Genomic DNA, 18,731 nt, shown 5'->3' with positions numbered 1-18,731 from the left:
ATTTTCCCAAAATGTGTAGAGATACCAAGAACTCTTCTCTTGATTGATAAGCTAACCCATAGACTCTCCTATTATACATTGTTTACTAGGGGGCATTGGACAGAAGACTTTTTTTTAGACCTTGCGTCTTAGAACTCTTATACCCTCTGGTCAGAAAATGTCACAAAGCCTAGATGGTGGGAGAGAATATAATCATAGTGAGTCCTCCTTCCTGCCACTAGAAATTATGGTCACTTCTCTTTCGAATCTGAATGTGTCAATATAGCTTTGTTCAGTTTGAAAGGGGACAAGGAGGCTTTTTATAAAGGCATTGGCATACAGTTTCCACCCCCCAAAAGATACTAGTAAATACAATTACCATAACTTACATGGACATTCGGTTGAACAAGTTTTGCATATATGAGTCGCATCTGTTTGCCACAATTTAACATGCCAATCCTCTTTCTCCTCTTCTTTGTCCAAGGAAGCTATGCATTTTAGGAGTGCATCCCATGCAAGAGCTTTTTCTCCCCCACAGGAGTGGTCCTGATATTAATTCTGACATAAACTTGCATGATGTACAAAGAAATTGAGATATAAGCCTGCTGTCCTGAGAATTTGCTTTGTCTTGCCTGGGTATTACAGGATACGTGATGTTTAGCCCACGCGGAGGCACCTGAAATACCTTGCAACCACACAGGCCATATTTTTTAATAACCACTTTAACACAGTGCTGGGGAAATCTGAGCCACACACAGCTCAGCAGGCTATCACTAGAGGGCCTCCTGGGAATAGTTGGTCCACTCCTAGGCTTATTTTCTCTTGACGGACACCTTTGGTCTGAAATCTTTAGAAAAGATTCCTGGGCCTGGCAGTGGTAAGGAGCGTGGTCTCCCCAGTTGTGGAACAAATGGCAAATGTGTTAGTGGGCAAGGGCTGGTAGTTACACCAGTTCAGTGTCATCGAGTGAATGTGATAAAACCAGCGCCTGAGGTTTCCTTGGTCTTTGGCATTCCTAGAAGGGTCACTGAGGTCACGTGATTCTAAGCACATCACATCCCAGATGCTTTTAGGCATCTAGGGAATACGCACTATGATAGAGGGGTACCCCAAAGCAAAACAGATATGTTTGGCTGAGGCATACCAAAGGCATACCATGTGTCTACATGGAGACTGATAGAGTTAGAAACATATATGTGTGTGGGTATAATGACACTTCCTTGTATCACATCTATCAGGTTACAAGCAGCTAATAATTTTCTTTTTCTAGTCACAGCCAAACATTATAATGGCACATACCATAAATCAACATCAACACGGAACATTGCTTCGCAAATATAAATGTACGTGCATTGCAGAATGATCTGAGATTACAAAAATATATCAGAAGTCAAAAGTAGGCTGGTGGAGAAACGCTATGTCTTTAGTTTATTGAGATTGTTTGGAGGATCCTAATGTACTGTCACCGAAAGAATAATTTTTCCTTTACAATCTACTTAGCAAAGATTTATCGATCCTTTCCCCCTTCATAGAGAATTACTGATCCATTTTAGAAAATCAGATTTTCACACCTTTCATGAGAATGTGCCCAGCGCCATCCCCCGGGGACTGCCCGGGAAGTTGACTTTGACATGCAGTCCCCGGGAAGTTGCACGCCACAGCTGAGAGTCTCGTCACTGATTTGTTGCACCCGGCAGTAAAATACTTTTATACATTTATAGAGAAATGATTGCACTGCAAGGGCTTATTTTTCCATGCTAGTGGATGTATTCAGGGTACTGTTATTTGTGTAAACAGCATTTTTCAGGTGTGGTGCTTTCTCTTTTCCTGTTTCCCACCCCCTGTCGTGGCAGTTGTGATGTTATGAACAGTAAGGTAAGATAAAAGTTGTTGAAATTCACGCTGCAAGGCAGTGGGATGCTGGAGAATTTTTCAATGTGTGTGTAAATAACTTTCTTAGAGACACCCATATCTGCCGTCCCCTCGTTACAGGAGTATCTGGAGTAGCTCGGCAGCCGGCATGTTATATTGAAGTATGCATCATAATGAAGGTGATTTATTATAATTAAAACAGTGCAGAGAGAAGCCTTGTATTAGACGTATTGTTTCACAGAAGGGCTTAATAAAAAGCATCATTATTAGTTATGGATTTGGGTGAAGGATGTTGTTTACTGAGAGCCATGTGAGTATTAGTCAAAGCCTGAAGTTGCTCTTTCGAGCTGTTCTGAATTGGGGGGGGGGGCGGTGCTGTTATGTATGTGAAGAATTTTAATACTGGTAGGAGGTTAGTGGGTATGTGTTTGTGAGCAAGAGAAGGAGAGAGAGGGAGAAGAAAATGACGTTCGCCTGAAGTGTTCTCGGCAGGATCAGTTCCAGAATACTTTTGTTACATATCTATGGCGACAATGGCATGGACTGTAAGTAGCTCCTGTCTCTTGATATAATAATGCACATAAAGCTGGGGTCAGATTGGGTTTGCTCTGGGCTTTGATGCTACGGAAGGTCACTAGGGGAATCAATGGACCAAAATGAACCCTGAGTTTCATGCAATCAATGTGATTTTTCTATTTAAAGTGGACACTGCTGAGTGTGAGTCTCAAGATTCAAATGTGGCTTGACCCATTTTTTTTTTAAGATCAAGAGGAGGTTGCAATGCAAATATATTGTTTATTTTCATAATTGGGGCAATATGGTGAATGCGGAAAGGGGCAGCAGCTCACAAATGCGGCTTTCAAGTTTGGTGCCCTTCTGTCTGAGCAGCCAAATTCGTAGCCACTTGATTGTGGAGAGATGTCTTGCTTTCTGTTTATTTTGCTGTTTTTAATGAATCCAAGATAAAGCAAAAACCAAATTGTTGCCCAAACCAAATATTTCTAAATCTTTGTTATATTCTATCAATACATCCATCCGTCCATCTCGCCATCCATCTCTGATCTACTTATTCGTCATCAGGTTTTGCCGATTGGATGATAGATTCTTTAATGTATTTTTTCATCGATATCATTTTAAAAATAAATTTTTAAAAATTTTTTCTCTGTTTGGATTGTGCGCAGAATCTTTTTGACTGTTTGTGAAGCTAGAAGAGTTGTAATTTTGTATTGACGCTTGAAGCTCTCACACTGCAATGACTAGCAGATCCTTTTTTAAAAGGACATATTATTAATGCAGTTCCCCATCAGAATGAAAGTTCTGGAACTGCTGAAGGGTCTTTTATGGGCTTCTCTTCATCATGTCACAGTGCCACTGAGATACGTTGTATGTCATTTAGGGGGACAGATTACAAAGGGAAGGCACTGCCACTTTCTGTTTGGGGGAGAAGGCAAGTGAGAAAAGAGTGGGATTTATAAAAACATTCTAAGTCAGTCTATGATGGATTCCTCTTGCTGTATGTATCCCACGGGCGGACTGACAGGGACAAAGACAAAAGGAACTAGCAGATTCTGCACTTTACCTCGTAAGACTTCCCTTCTTACTCCAAGTGAACCAAGGTTCTAATCCCCTGAAGAAAAATAAGTGCAGACTCACAGTAGTTAAAGGGCCAGTAAGCCAGAGAAATGAAGGAATAATATTCCATTAAGTGGAAAGACATTTACCACTGAACCGCTTCTTGATTTTTTTCTTCTCCTCCAAAAGATAACATTACTGCCTCGCTTTTAATTTAACTTAATTTAATGTTAACTTTCAGGGTTTTAATTTAGTACAAGAAGACTAAAGGAAATAAGTTTAAATCACTTTGACCCATGGCAGGAAGCCAGGGTCACCCTCATACTGGCTCTAGCCGTCTTCCTCATTGAAGTACACATTTTTACAAACCGCTAACTGGATATATCTGTAAAGGCACAGGGCAAATACAACGTCTAAATTAATTTGCTGAAACTGGAAAAATCCCCCTCCTCCCACCAATAAGGGGTGTGTGTGGGGAGGGGCTGAGGGGGCCAGAGGTGTGTGGAAGGCAGATGACACCTTTTGTAGGTTGTTCTGAGAAGGGGATCTGTGCCTGGGACAGAGTGTCCCTGTCTGAAATTAGGGGCCTTTGTATCTAGGGCCCAACTGTAGTGTTTTGGTTAAGTTATTGTCCTTATCGCTCAAAAGTCTTCTATCCGTGATCTCCATGCCTTTGTGCAACTGGAATGATTACTAGCGTTCTTACCCAAGCCATTTTCAATTCGTGCTTTTAATTATAATAACTCCCAAACAAATCAGAAATAAGCTACTGAAAATGTCATTTCAGAGTTTATTCAGTGGGTAAAACCTAAAAGCCTAAGAATTTGAAAAACTACATAAACACCTGCAAGTTATGGGATGATTGGTTTCATTATAATTGTCAGGAATGATGCTGTATCATTTGATTCGAGCCATTAAGTTATTTCCTTAAGTGCTTCATTGCATTTATTAAAAACATATTAAATTAAAAATTTAAAAATTTGACTTTTGGGGCGGGATAGTTTTTTCTTTTTTGCTTTACTTTATCACGGACTCTATGACACATGTGCCATTTAAAAATGAGAGGAAAGGGGAACTTTGAAATTTGTAGTTGGAATTCTTACTTTCTAGAATAATGTTGTTTGCGAAAATAATAGGATGCTTAAGTTTTCTCTGACAGGTTTTTCTTTTAGTCATATGTTTTACATTTCAAGAAAAAAATACCCTGTAAATGGAAAAAAGGAAATGTACTTTGCCAATAGGGGCTTATAATCTATGGCATTTTGTATTTTGCAATGTATTCTATAAAATTTAAGCCTCATATTTATTATTCCATTTAACTTTCATTGTATCCTAGTATTTAAACTTGTAGGGTTCATGGTAAAACAAAAGTGTACCCCTTATTGATTGTGATTTTGAGATATTTCTTGCTTAAGGATTTGAGAGAACCACTTGCTGTTAAAAAGCCCCTGAGACCCTTTGGGAAAGGTGAATTAAGACTTCAAATGGGCTCTTTCCTCTAAGACCATTTCTCCTCAGATGAGGATAGGAGGCAATGGAAAAATCCTTCATCTCAAAAGCATCCCAGAATGCGCCACCTGCAAAATTACCCTCATTCACCCCTCCTTTGACTTCATTTTTTCTTTTGAGATCTCAGAAAAAAATGAGCACACAAAGTATCCCCTCAGCAGCCCTACCTTATGCAAAGAACACTTACTCAGTAGAACCTGGGGCTGGGTGGTGGAGGACTTGGGCACATCTCAGGGGTCATATTTTCACACAGATCTGCTCGTGAGGAATTTTTTCAATATCTTAGACCCAAACAGGATTTTCTTTGATTTCAGTGATAAAGGCTGCCTTCTTTTTTGCTTTAATTTACCCCCCAAGAAGACATTGATTGCAGCCATTTCTGGGGAAGATCTCATTTCCCAGTTATGTTTGCTTTCTTCTCTGTGTCTCCAACAATATGTCAGGTAAATAAAGAAGTGCAGAATCTTATTCTGCACTTACACATTTTTATTTTTATTTGGAGGCTCCCCTTCCATGATTCTAGTACCACAGGTCAACAGTCACGTTTACTGATTGTTCTCAAAAACTGGTCTAGTTCTGGGAAAAGATTTTGATTGACCATGCTCTCTGGAAATCTTCCCCAGCACTCTGACTTTTAGAAGTCCATTGGTAGAGAACCATCATATCTTTCTAGTTTTCTGAAGGCCAAGAGTAAGTAAAACATCACCTCCCTTTTATTACCACATTTGTTTAGGCAACAGAGAAATACATGATAAGCCATTTCCTATAAATCTCCTATAATTCAAATACATAGTTGGTCAATGTTCAGATCTGAAGAGGAGGCCCATGTTGGAATCTTTCACTTTCCAGTTAATGTACTGAAAGGGACAGTTGAATGTACATGTGTGACAAGAGAAGCTCCAGCTAAACGAGTACTCAAAAACTAAGGAAGAATATGGCTTACCAGCTAAGGGGCTTCTCCCTTTTTAGCACAGGATTGGAAGATCCAACTTCCCTTGGAAGAACTATCTGGAGAATCTGCTCTGTCCCACCAGGATATAGGAGCAATTTGCATTTTTTTCTGGCATGCCATCTCCTTATACTGTGGTTTTTCATAGGTTAGGCAGTCTAGTTCCCACTGCATGTTAAAATATGCATGTGTTTCAGGGGGAAATTAAGCCAAATATTTCTAAGAAATTTGAATATGAACATTTTAAGCCCTCTATTTTTCAGAGAAATAGGTAGGTTCACCTTTGCCAGGAATAAATGTATTTGAATCCCAAAAGATGTAAGTTAGTTCAAAAGAGATAACCAATAGCAAATGCCCCACAAAAGCGCTCACATCTCTGAGATTTAGCCTTCAGGCAGTTTGAATCTTGGAGAAATGTCTTCCCATTTTTCAATATGGCTTGACTTTATTATAACCTTGGAATTAAGTGCAGTGCTTATTCGTTCTTCTAGACCCTTAAAAACCTCTTTAATAAAACTACTAAACTCCTAAAAGTCCTGATAAAGTATCCATACTGAGTTTAGTGTTTGCCATTCAGTTTTCTGGTTAAATGGTGACTTGTGAAAAGTATGTCCCATTGAAAACAACACTATTTGAGCTGAACGTAGCTGTATCTTCTTGATTTGTCTGGGGGCAAATGAGAGCACTTCTTACTCCAGTCTCTCTGTTATGTCACCATAGAGACACCAGAAGGGTGAAATGTGGGTGCTTAGTAAAGATGGAAGACAACCCTGCTTATAAAATGCTTTTAGCTCCTTGGGAAGAGGTGACGTATAAATACATGGGCTAAGGGCATGAATTCAAGCCAATTTGAATTCACATACATTTTATTCGACAATTGTATCACAATATTGACTCAAGTTTGGATTAGGGCCTCTGGGGTGTCTCTTTCTTTACTGATTCACAATTTATTGGTTCCACAATTCCATTATTCTCTATCTGATTTTCTCAACATTTCCCCTACTATTTTACTGTGGTCTAAAGTTGGGTTGGGAAGGGGCTACTCTTGCATTTTACAGAATGTATTTTACAGCTAGCATCATGTTCAGTTTCCTTGATTCTGGGATATTCAATTTGTTCTCTACAATTTAAAAAAAGAGAAGAAGAAGAAGAATCAATAGCTGAAAAGCCTAATTAATTTCCATTGAAATCTGATTTTTTGTCATCTATATTCTCTGATGTCTACATATTTAATTTTGTGACATATAGATGAGCCCCTTTAAAGAAGCATCAGCTAATTGCATTAGCTTAACGAAAGAAAGAAAGGACTATTTTTTTTCTTTACCCACTCATTGTAGACATTCTCCGTAATTGCAAAAGGAAAAGTACAATAGTGATTCCAAGTAATTCTAATTAGTTCAATGGGTATCTGTGCTCTATCAATTACCTAAATAACCTAGGGAGTGGGGTAGGTTGGTTAAAAGGCCATTAGTATATGGGTTAATAGCCCCAAGTAAAACAAATGGCTCAAAACACAGATAATTACCCAGACTCTCAGTGCTGAGATACCTCTGAAAGTAATACTTGATGAAAGAAATGCTAACAGTTTGCATTTCTGGTTTTTGAGCAATGAGTGAGGTTAGATGGAGAATGCAACTGGAAATTAGACTACGAAAACAGAAGTTTGATTGGGGTTCGACATAGTAAAATATTGGATTAGGGACAGAGCTCAATTTGATGGCTTCATATCCCAGGTGAACTCAGTTTTCTGGAATACTGGACTTCAGCAGGTTGTACTGAATTCCCTCACCTGCTTTTTATCAGCAGCTGTATTGACAAGATTTTCATTACTTCCTAAATGTCTGCACTGGCTTTCTTTACTTTTCTTGTTAAAGTTTGATATTTATATATATATAAAAGCCACTGGTAGCCCTGCCATTTTAGTCACCACCAATTTCATCATCCCTCCCATTTATTAATGGCCCTGCTTTCTCTCTAATACCTCTTTTCTTCCTGACATATCTGTGAAACCCTTCTTATTCCCCTTAAACTCTCTTTAGCTGGTATTAACTCAGTCAACTTTTATCTTTTTTTCTGTTGCAAGCTTTACAAGGAAAAGACTTTTCTTGCATGTAAAATAATATATAGGTAGCATCCATTAATGGCTTTTCTTAATCTCTACTGCCATAAAACCTATCTATATGTTTTTAGTAGCTTTAAAAAATTAAATTTTGTTACATAGTATTAATCTGAATTGCATTTAATAAAATCTAGTTATCCTTTAAGACATATTTTGTAATTTTATCTTTAATCAATAATTACTGGCACTTCTAAGATAGTAACAAACATTATTTCCTAAACAGAAATGGAGTCAAAATGTATGTACAGTTAACAAACTATTCATAAAACGTAAATTTGGTTTTGGGAAAAAAAACCCAAAGTATATTTTCTAGGAGAACCAACAGGAAGAAAATACACCTAAATAGTAAGAGTATTTATTCTGAAGTAGAAAAAGTGTGATTTTCATTTTCTCCCTTATCCTCTTTTATATTTCCCATTCTTTCTATGGTTATCCTGGATCACTTCTATGATAATAAGGAATATATGTTAATTCAAGAATATTATTAAAGCAATGCATTTTCAATATAACACATTCAGCCAATCTGAATATGGAAAGTACAAAGTGACACTTTGTCTCTTTTCTTCTCTAGTTTCTGTTTACCCATTCTGTCTTTTTTTTCTGTGTCTTTACACTAACACACAAACACATACATACTCCCAAACTTACAGAAATATACATTTTTTAAAACAGTGAAAATAGTCCAAAGCAGTGATCTGTGGAATTTTTCAGGTTGGTTTTTAAACGTTTGGTGGCTTGAATTTGGCCATAGAGAAGGTATTTAACTAATGGAAATTAGTAAAAACTAATCAGGCTTCTTTTGAAATAAGATCTGGTTTCCCAACATACCACTGGCCCATAATATATATTTTATCCTATAACTTGTTCTTTACTTAGCAGTGTACTGTAGTCTGCATTCTATATCAGTATCTGTAACTCTTATCTGATTTGTTTTATGGTTGCAATATCTTCCATTGGATGGATATAATCATCCCTCTTTTGATAGACTTTTATGCTTTTCCAATTTTTTAGAATTTAAACAATACTGTAAAAATATTATTATATCTCTTTATCTACCTGTGGAAGTCTTTCTGTAGGGCATATTGCTCAAAGTGAAGGTTCTTGGTCATAAGACATGCAAATTTAAAATCTGATTAATATTGGCAAATTATTTTCCAAAAACGCTATTGTATTTTGTACATGTACCAAGTTACCATCTTCTGGCCATCACTTGGTATTATCAACATTTTAGATTTGTCCTAATTTTATAGGCCAAAAACAGATACCTTTAAAAATTTTCAGTGAGGCTACTCATATTTTATATGTTTAGTGGTAATTATACTTCTTTTTAGTCCTTTCTTATTGATTTATATTCATTCTTCATATATCATGGATACTATGTTTTTGTTATACGTGTTGTAAATATTTTCTTCCAATACATTATTTTTCTTTTCTTCATATTTAAGATTTGTTTTCCCTTACAAGTGTTCAAAATTTGTTTATGTCATACAGGTTTATTTAATATTTATAAGGGTATTTCCAACCTGAAATAATGAACTTATTAGAGGATATCTGTTCACTTCCTCCACATGCATCCTCCACATGGAAAAAGAACTTCCATTCCCACCCAAACACTGTTGTAATGAACACTCCTGATCTCTTCTCTGTTTCTTTACTGTTTGTTCCCCCTGGGAGAAAGAATGGCTAAGTAGATTGGTAAGAATCAAAAGCATCCATTGGGCAAGTTTACAAATGACTGGCCAGTATGTTAAATGTCACAGTTCCCTATGGCACAGTCTTTTAGCTTCTTGGACACATACTCTAAAGTATGGGGGGGGGGGGGGGGTGGGCGGGGGGATAGAAGAGGGAGGAGGTGTCAACAGAGGGAACAGCTGTTCCCACTAAATAAATTTTTATATAGGTATCCTTTCAATGCTTGTTGAGAAAGTGAAATAAAACATTAAAGGAAGCAGAAGAAAATGGGTGATTAAAATGTGAGTGGTCAAGCTATGAGATACATAGAGAGAAAGTAGTCAAATAAATAGTTACTTTTTAAAGTGCTACTCCCCACTGTGACATACATTCCTGAAGTTTACAGGTTTCTGGTTCATAGGAGAATTGTGCTTCTCTGACCTTTTGAAGTTCGGAAGAGCTGTTTGAAGAGACCTGGCCAATTGATTGTGGGGAGAAGTAGCACGTGTTACTGCCCAGATAGAACATATAATTGCTGCTGTGTGACCTTCAGCTATAGTGATCATGGGACCATGTGCTGCGATGGAGCATTTTTTAGCAGATCTCTGAGTGATGTGGTAAACAGAGAGCTCCTGCCAACCCATGATTAACATGTAGCATAAGCAAGAAAAAAATATTTGAAGGTCCTGAGATTTTGAAGTTGCTTGTTACTGTAGCTTAACCTGGCATATGCTGACAGTTACAGTGATCAACAAATGGTGTAAGCCCCACCCCTAGGCTCATTCCCTTTGATGTCAGCCTGCCAATCACCAAATGGTTAACAGATCTTACCAGAGTCTGCTGGATGCCTGCTCTTCTTAGTTTAGGCTTTTCTGTTCCATGTGCCTGACTAAGTCATGACTTCAGTGTACACTAACCTTTTGCTAATTGAAGCAGAGAGGAAAAAAGTCTTCCTTTTGTCTCAAACTCTCCCCTATACTGTATCCTCCAATCAGAAGCTTTGCCTTTGGAGCATTTGGGGACCCCTCCCAGGACATGAATAAAATTGGTGCTTTGACCCTCATTGGGCAAGTGATCTTTGAGTGTATGTAAATTCTCTGTAGGTTGGGAACCAGAGAGGAAGGCTAATGAGAGAGTGTTAGGCTTCTGATTGCCCCATAAGATTATTTTCCTTAATTTTTCCTTGTAGAAATTTTATATTTTATATTTATAACTATATTGTGGGAACCAAATTTTAACAAGTTATATTTTGCACATTATTGCATTTAACACCACACATTTAATTCAGGAATGCAGTCTTCCATTTCACCGACTTGTAGTGTAAAAATGGCAAGAAAATATATTGGGAAAAAATAGAACTTTTGGAAATCTTACTATCTGGCCTAGAAGTGGGCACCAATACTGCAAAAGTAGCAAGGTCTATTTACGAGAGCAATCTGTGTGACGTTATTCCCCTACCTGTAAGTATGTCCTGGATGCAAGGAGACCAAGGAGGAGGGGACAGCCCTGTAACACTCACTTAAGGAAGAGAAGGACTGCTTTCTAAACCAAGGCGAGTGCAATTGCTGTAATGGGGCATCAAACAGGCAAAATTGTATGTGTTGTCAATGGCTACAATGTAATTTTATTGATTTACAGCATTTAAAGTGAAGACATGATTTCTAGCTCATATAATGTGTCACATTGGAGTGATTGTGGATTTTATAACCAGAAAAGAACATGGAAATGCCCATGCAGATTCCTTTGGCCACGTTGCATGTCCGGTAGGACAGTAATCAAGGAGTTATTATTAGCCATTGCGCTGCTTAAATGCTCATAGGTGTTACCTAGGTTGGGCTGGGTTTTAATATACTTATTTTAATCATCCAAAGGAAAGCATCTTCACATTGCTTGCTTGGTTTAGTCCAGATCTTTTCTGTCCTCTCGTTTCCAGTTATCTAGGTTTTCATGAACTCCATAATGTTCTCTGCTGTAAGCACTTTTCCATAGGTTTTGGAAAAGACAGTGTTGATCCTGGTGTGATTCTCAGACCACCTGAATCAGAATCCCCCCATTTCTGGGCCAGTCTTAGACCCACTGAAACAGAATCTCTAGTGAAGGAGCGTTGAAAAGTATGTTTTTGAACAAGTACCCTAGTGGAGTTGTGTGTACAGTAGAATCTGGGAACCTGGAAGTGAAGAAAGAATGTGTGTAAACAATGACCCCTGTGATATTTTAAAAGAATGTATGGGTTTCATTTTCATTTTCATTTTATTTTACATTTGTGAAGTATCTTTTCTCAGAGAAGCTCAAGGGAGAGGGAAGAATAGGTGTAATATGGGGGCATTTTGGGGACATTGGAATTGTCCTGCATGACATTGCAATGATAGACACAAGCCATTATCTATTTTGTCATAACCTACAAAATTGTGCAGGACAGGGTGTAAATTACAATGGAAACTACAGCCCACAGTTAGTAGCACTGCTTCATACACCGGTTCATCAATTGTGACAAATTTACCATACTAACGAAGGATGTTGTTAATGGGGGAAAGTGTTGGAGGGAGAGGGGGTAGGGCATATGGGAATCCCCTATATTTTTTATGTAACATTTATGTAATCTAAAGCATCTTAAAAAAAAATTCATGCTTACTTCAGCTTTCCATATGATTTTCTTACTCCTTTAAGACACTTCTCACTCAAGAATTTGTTGTGCATAAAAGTACATGCCAATATGGTTATATTTATGCAGGGATTATAGGTCTATTTTATGTGTAGATCCAGATCTGGAGCACGACTGTTCCATTTCTGATAATGAAATATTTCAGGAAACGGACTTGGCCCAGTGGTTAGGGCGTCCGTCTACCACATGGGAGGTCCGCGGTTCAAACCCCTGGGCCTCCTTGACCCGTGTGGAGCTGGCCCATGCGCAGTGCTGATGCGTGCAAGGAGTGCCCTGCCACGCAGGGGTGTCCCCCGCATAGGGGAGCCCCACGCGCAAGGAGTGCACCCATGAGGAGAGCCACCCAGCGCGAAAGAAAGTGCAGCCTGCCCAGGAATGGCGCCGCCCACACTTCCCGTGCAGCTGACGACAACAGAAGGGGACAAAGAAACAAGACGCAGCAAACAGACACAGAGAACAGACAACCGGGGGAGGGGGGGGAATTAAATAAATAAATAAATCTTTAAAAAAAAAAAAAGAAATATTTCAAGATATTTTTGAGACAATTGTATATAATAAAGGAGCAGGCTATAGCATTGTGATTTAAAATTAAAACATGTTTGTTTTCTCTGAGACTAATCCAAATTTATAAAGTAATTTTTACAAAATTACCACCTGTCATAGAATAGTGAATGTTGCTTTTTTTTTTTTCCAGACTGAACCACACTGTAATATGATTAGAAATCCATTTCTGTTCTTACAAATTGTTATGGTCAACACAGGATGTTATTTCTCACAGCCTAAAAATTGCCTGACCAAGCCAATGAATAAGTTTGTAAATATGGGCATTTTTATGTAAAAGCTGTGCCCAGGTAGCAGTGAGAAATAGAAGATATTTTTCATATGATGCTGTATAAGGGGTCTGTGATACTTACTGTAAATGTGATTGTTTCAGCTGAGCAACATGATACCTGCCAATTACAGAGACCATAGTCTTCTTTGAAAGCACAAAAGATGAAGTCCTATCTGCGATCATTCCATGGGCACAGATTTGTCTATTTCTCGTTTAATTTATTTTGCAATGCCTCATGTAAAGGTAGATTGGCACAAGGAGCCGATGGCCTTCTTGTTGGTGACATCCCTGGGTACACAGTCATCCTTGCTCTTTGCACTGTCTTTCTTTGAGGCTCTTGAAGGCTTTTAACAATGAGGTTGGGCCTGTAGGACACCTCTCTATCTGTTTCAACTCCTCACGGCAATGAATCAAGAATTCACGCCCTGCACGTACAGCTCAGCTCAGCTGCACCGCTGTCAGCTCCAGGACCAGTGGGGGGCGGGGTTGCGGGGTGAGTGTGGGGGGGTGGGAATCTCACACACCCACCTTACAATACACTGGATCACTAGAATTTTCTATACACAAGCCTGGGGCGACCCCCGCCCTCCTTAACAGTTTCCAGGCAGGTTACAACTCTCCACGCTCCCTCCCTGTCCAGATTTTAGGCACATTGCAACTTAGGCAATTCGTGGCATTTCCTTAGTTTTTCTTTACTTGCCTTACACCTTCTTGCTTTCTTCCATCTTCCTTTGCATTACCTGCATTCTCACATTGGGGCTGGGCTCATTGAAACAATGACTAGCTTTGATTTTTTTAAAACATCTTTAGTGAGGCATAATTTACATACCATAACATTCACTCATTGTAAATGTATGAATTAATGGTGTTTCGTCAATTTACAGAGTAGGGCGACCATCACCTCAATGCAATTTTAGAACATTTCTGTCATTCCAAAGTTTCTTTGTGCCAATTTGCAGCCAGTTATTACCCCCACCCCTAATCCTGGCAATCACTGCTCTGCTTTCTGACAGTACAACTTTGCCTTTTCTGGCTTTGTTAAATCTACTTTCTATTTTCTATTTCATTTTAATTTCTACTACGTTTTATTTATCCATTCATTGGTTGATGGACAGTTGATGGATTGTTTCCAGTCTTTGACTAATATGAATAATGTTGTTATGAACATTCATATACAAATGTTTGTGTGAACATATTTTCACTTCTCTAAAGTAGATTTTTAGGAATGGAATTTCTGGGTCATATTGATATATTTATGTTTCACTTTTTTAGGAAACTGCCAAACAGTTTTTCAAAATGGCTGTACCATTTTACATTACCATCAGCAGTGTATGAGGGGTCCAGTTTCTCGACATTCTCACCAACAATTGGTATTGCCTGTATTTTTTATTATAATCATTTTAATGAGAGTGTAGTGGTATCTCGTAAATTTGCATTTCTCTAATGGCTAAAGAAGTTGAGCCCGTTTTATTGCGCTTTTTAGCCACCTGTACATCTCATTTGGTGAATGCCTATTCAAATATTTTTCGTATTTTAAAAATTAGTTGTTTACTTTCTTTGTGAGTTGAAGAGTTCTTTATATATTTGGGTAAAAGTCCTTTATCAGAAATAAGATTTGCTAATAACTACTCCCAGTCATTGGCTTGTCTTTTAATTTCCTTAATGGTTTCTCTTGAAGATGAAAAGTTACTAATTTTAATAATATCTGTTTGACTATTTTAAAAAGTGGATCATGCTTCTGGTGTCATATCTAAGAACACTTTACCTAACCCAGGTCATGGAGATTTTCTCCTATGATTTTTCTAGAACAGGGTTTCTCAGCAGTGGTATGATTGACATTTGGGGCTATGTAATTGTTTGTTGTGATGGGCAGTCCTGTCCGTTGTAGAATATAAAGCACCATTCCTGGCCTACACCCACTAACTGCCAGTAGCACTACCTATCCTTGGTTGTGAGAACCAAAAATATCTCCAGACATCGCCAAATATCCCCAGGCGGACAAAATTATCCTAGTTGAGAGCTGCTGTTCTAGGGTTTTATAGTTTAAAGTTTAAACATTTAAGTTTATGGTCCATTTTTATTTCCTTTTTTTTGTGTGTAGTGTGAGGTAATGATCCAAGTTCATTACTTTTTGCGTAAGGATATCCAATTTTTCCAGAACAATTTGCTAAAAGACTATAATTTTGCCCATTGAATTGTCTTGGCACCTTTGTCAAAAACTAATCACCCATAAATGTAAGAGTTCATTTCTGGAATCTTAATTTTGTTCCATTGATCTGAAAATCAGGGAATTTTAATTCTTCTTTTCCAATCTCGATACCTTTAATTTTTCAGAGGAGGTTGAGGAAATTCCTTTTGATTCCAAGTTCATCGAGTTCTTTTTGTAAAAAAAAAAAGTCATGAATAGATACAGAATTTTATCAAGTGCCTCTGTTTTCTACCTCTAGCGAGAAGGTCAGACTATTTTCAGATGTCAGAGCAACTATACATTACTGGAATAAGTCCCACTTGGTTGTACTGTAAAAAAAATGGTTTTTAGTCTGCTGGTTGATTTTTTTTTCACTAATTTTTAAGAGTTTTGCTCTATGTTCATGAGAGATTTTGAGCTACAATTTTCTTTTCTTTTGATATCTTTGGCTGGCTTGTTAAGAGGGTAATACTTTGAGAGTTGACATCTACATGGGCAAAATCCATAAAAAAGTGGAGGTAAGTAGTTGTGCAGAGAAAAGATACAATGGGGGCATAGGGATACTATTGGATTGGGTTTTGCAGGCTTGAGAGGGCTAAGGTTGGGAGGATGGGTCAGATGGCCCATGGGATTGGGGCAAGAGTTGGAGGAGAGCAGGTTAACACGGGAGATTGTTAGGTACGTGGTTGAAACTATAATGTTGAGAAAACTCTTTAGGAAACATAATAAGGAAGGGTTACTGGTTTAAGGTGTTTGATGGGGGCCATCTGGCACAGATGGGGCAGGCTTCTAGGGAGTGTGTGAGTGCTCATCATGTCATTGTGTGTTATATCATTGGGTGGAGACCCATTCAATGGGTGGAAAGGTGTTGTACCCCCATCCTGGGGAGCCTGATGTTCTCAAACAGAAGGGAAGGTGACTCTCAAGAGCATGGGTGGCTTCCAATGGGGGAGGACAGACTAGTGCATCAAGCCCTCAGCATTGTTGTATCAATGAACCTTGTCCTTCAAGCAGTGAAGCTTGGTTGTCACTGTGGGTCCCAAGGAGAGGGGGAGACAGGAATAGAATAGATAGAAGAAGGAGTAACTGGGGGGTAGTGGAAGTGTTCCACAAGATCATGCAATGTTGGATACAAGCCATGTTAAGCATCACCAAAAATGTATAATAAAAGTGTACGATCTAAAATGTAAACCATAATGTAAACCATAATGTAACCAAAATTTATGAATGTGTAGTCTAAAATATAAACCGTACTGTTAACCATAATGGAACCATGGTTAGCAGCTATGTTTCAATATCTGTACATCAGCTGTAGCAAATGTCACACCCACAGATAAAAAGATCATTGCTGGGAAAGGGGAAAAGGGATTGAAGTTGGGCATATGGGAGTCCCCTATATTCTATATGTGACTTTACTGTGACCTAAAACTTTTTTGAAGACATAATAAAAAATTTTTTTTAAAAAAGGATGTAGTCTGAGGAAGAAATGGAAGAGATTGCCTTGCCACTGTACATACAGGCAACACCTATTACAGTGACGAAAGGCAAAACATCAAAAAAAAAAAGTTTTATGATATTTTTAATTTTTTAACACCCCAATTTATTTTTTACTTTATTTTAGTTTTTCTAAATTATTATGTATACTATTTCTAATTTTTAAACCTATCATTACTATTTCATTTTCCTACTAATTGAATTTGGCAATATAGTAGGCTTCATTTTTAAAGAAGTTTTGGATCACATAGGGGTTTGACTATGGCAAGGGAGGAGCACTGGTGTGGGGTGTCATTGATGGGGGATGCATGGGTGGGAGGGAGTACTCCAAGACATGTATAGGGTATATAGATATGTTCAGATGTTCATTGGGTATTGTCATAGTGGGTAGAATTATACATGACAACTGAGGAAGTGTTGAGTTCCCATCCTGGGGAGCTCCATTGCATTCCCCAATAGAACAGCAACAATCCTCCAAGTGCAAGGGCAAAGACCAGTGGATAAGGATGGTCCAGTGATGGCCCCTTGATACTGAAGACTATGCTTATGTGCCTGTGTGCTTGAAATTTCAACTAGGCCTAAGCTGCAGGGTGCCCAAAAGTTACCTCCTGAGAACCTTCATATTGCTCAAATGTGACCACTCTCTAAGCCAAACACAGCATGCAAATACAGTACCTTTCCCCTAGCATGGAAGATGACTCCCAGGGATAAGCCTCCCTGGCACTGAGGGATTACTAGCAAGCACCAGCTGGTGATGCAACTAGAAAAAAGACCTTGACTAAAAGGGGGAAATGGTAAAGACAAATGAGTTTGTATGGTTAAGAGATTACAAAATGAGTTGGGAGGTCATCAGAGAGGTCGTGCTTATGCACATCTCAGTAGTATCCTAGAGACACCCAAAGTAGATTCAACCCCAGGTTGTGGTGCCCCTGTAGGCTATGGAGACACCAAGGTCCCACAGTCATGGCAAATGGCTCTGGAGTTAAGTGCCTGGCCATGTGGGCCCTACTTTGGAATTTGTATTCCTGAATGTGATAGAGTTGAACTCAGATGTGGCGTCTCTTACACATGCCTCTTCTGTCACTTTTACTGAACCTATGGTTGACACTGGGGTTGGTGTATGCTCAGGAGACTTGAATCTCTGGACTGTCCATGTGCCAATTGGGCCCTAAGCCTCAGCAGAGTTGCAACACCCACTCTCCAGTCTGTTGGGCTTACCCAGGTCAGCTAACAGATTGGTGAGGATGGTCAACCACCACACTGGGAAACTGAGAGAGTCTACAACTGAAAGCAGAATTGCATCCATCAGCCATGTGGGATCTAAGCCCCCTCTCAATTTAGAGGTGGAATGGACATCGCCATCTCAGGGCCCACAGGATGGAGGAATAAATTATGGATTAGAGTGGACTTACTAGTATTCTACTATAGAACTATTGTGACTCTAGCAATGGAGGAAATTCTATCATTGATGTGGAGACAGTGGCCAGGAGAGTTGCTGAGGGCAAGGAGAGGGAAGAAGAAGTGTGATATGGGGGCATTTTTGGGACTTGGAGTTGTCCTGAATGATATTGCAGGGACAGATGCAGGACATTATATATCCTGCCATAACCCCCTGAATAGACTGAGGGAGAGAGTAAACTACCATGTAAACTATAATCCATGCAGTGTTGCAGTGCTCATAAATGTATTCATCAAATGCAATGAATGTGCCACACTGATGAAAGAGGTTGTTGATGTTGGAGGAGTGTGGGAGGGTGGGGAGTGGGGTATATGGGAACTTCTTACATTTTTTAATGTAACATTTTGTGTGATGTATTAAAAAAAAAAGACAGTCAAAAAGAAAAAAAGGGGGGTGTAATACTGGTCTTATAGAATGATTTTGAA

The sequence above is a fragment of the Dasypus novemcinctus genome, chromosome 5 (assembly GCF_030445035.2).
Source record: "Dasypus novemcinctus isolate mDasNov1 chromosome 5, mDasNov1.1.hap2, whole genome shotgun sequence".
Taxonomy (NCBI): domain Eukaryota; kingdom Metazoa; phylum Chordata; class Mammalia; order Cingulata; family Dasypodidae; genus Dasypus; species Dasypus novemcinctus.
Note: the sequence above shows the minus strand (reverse complement) of the source record.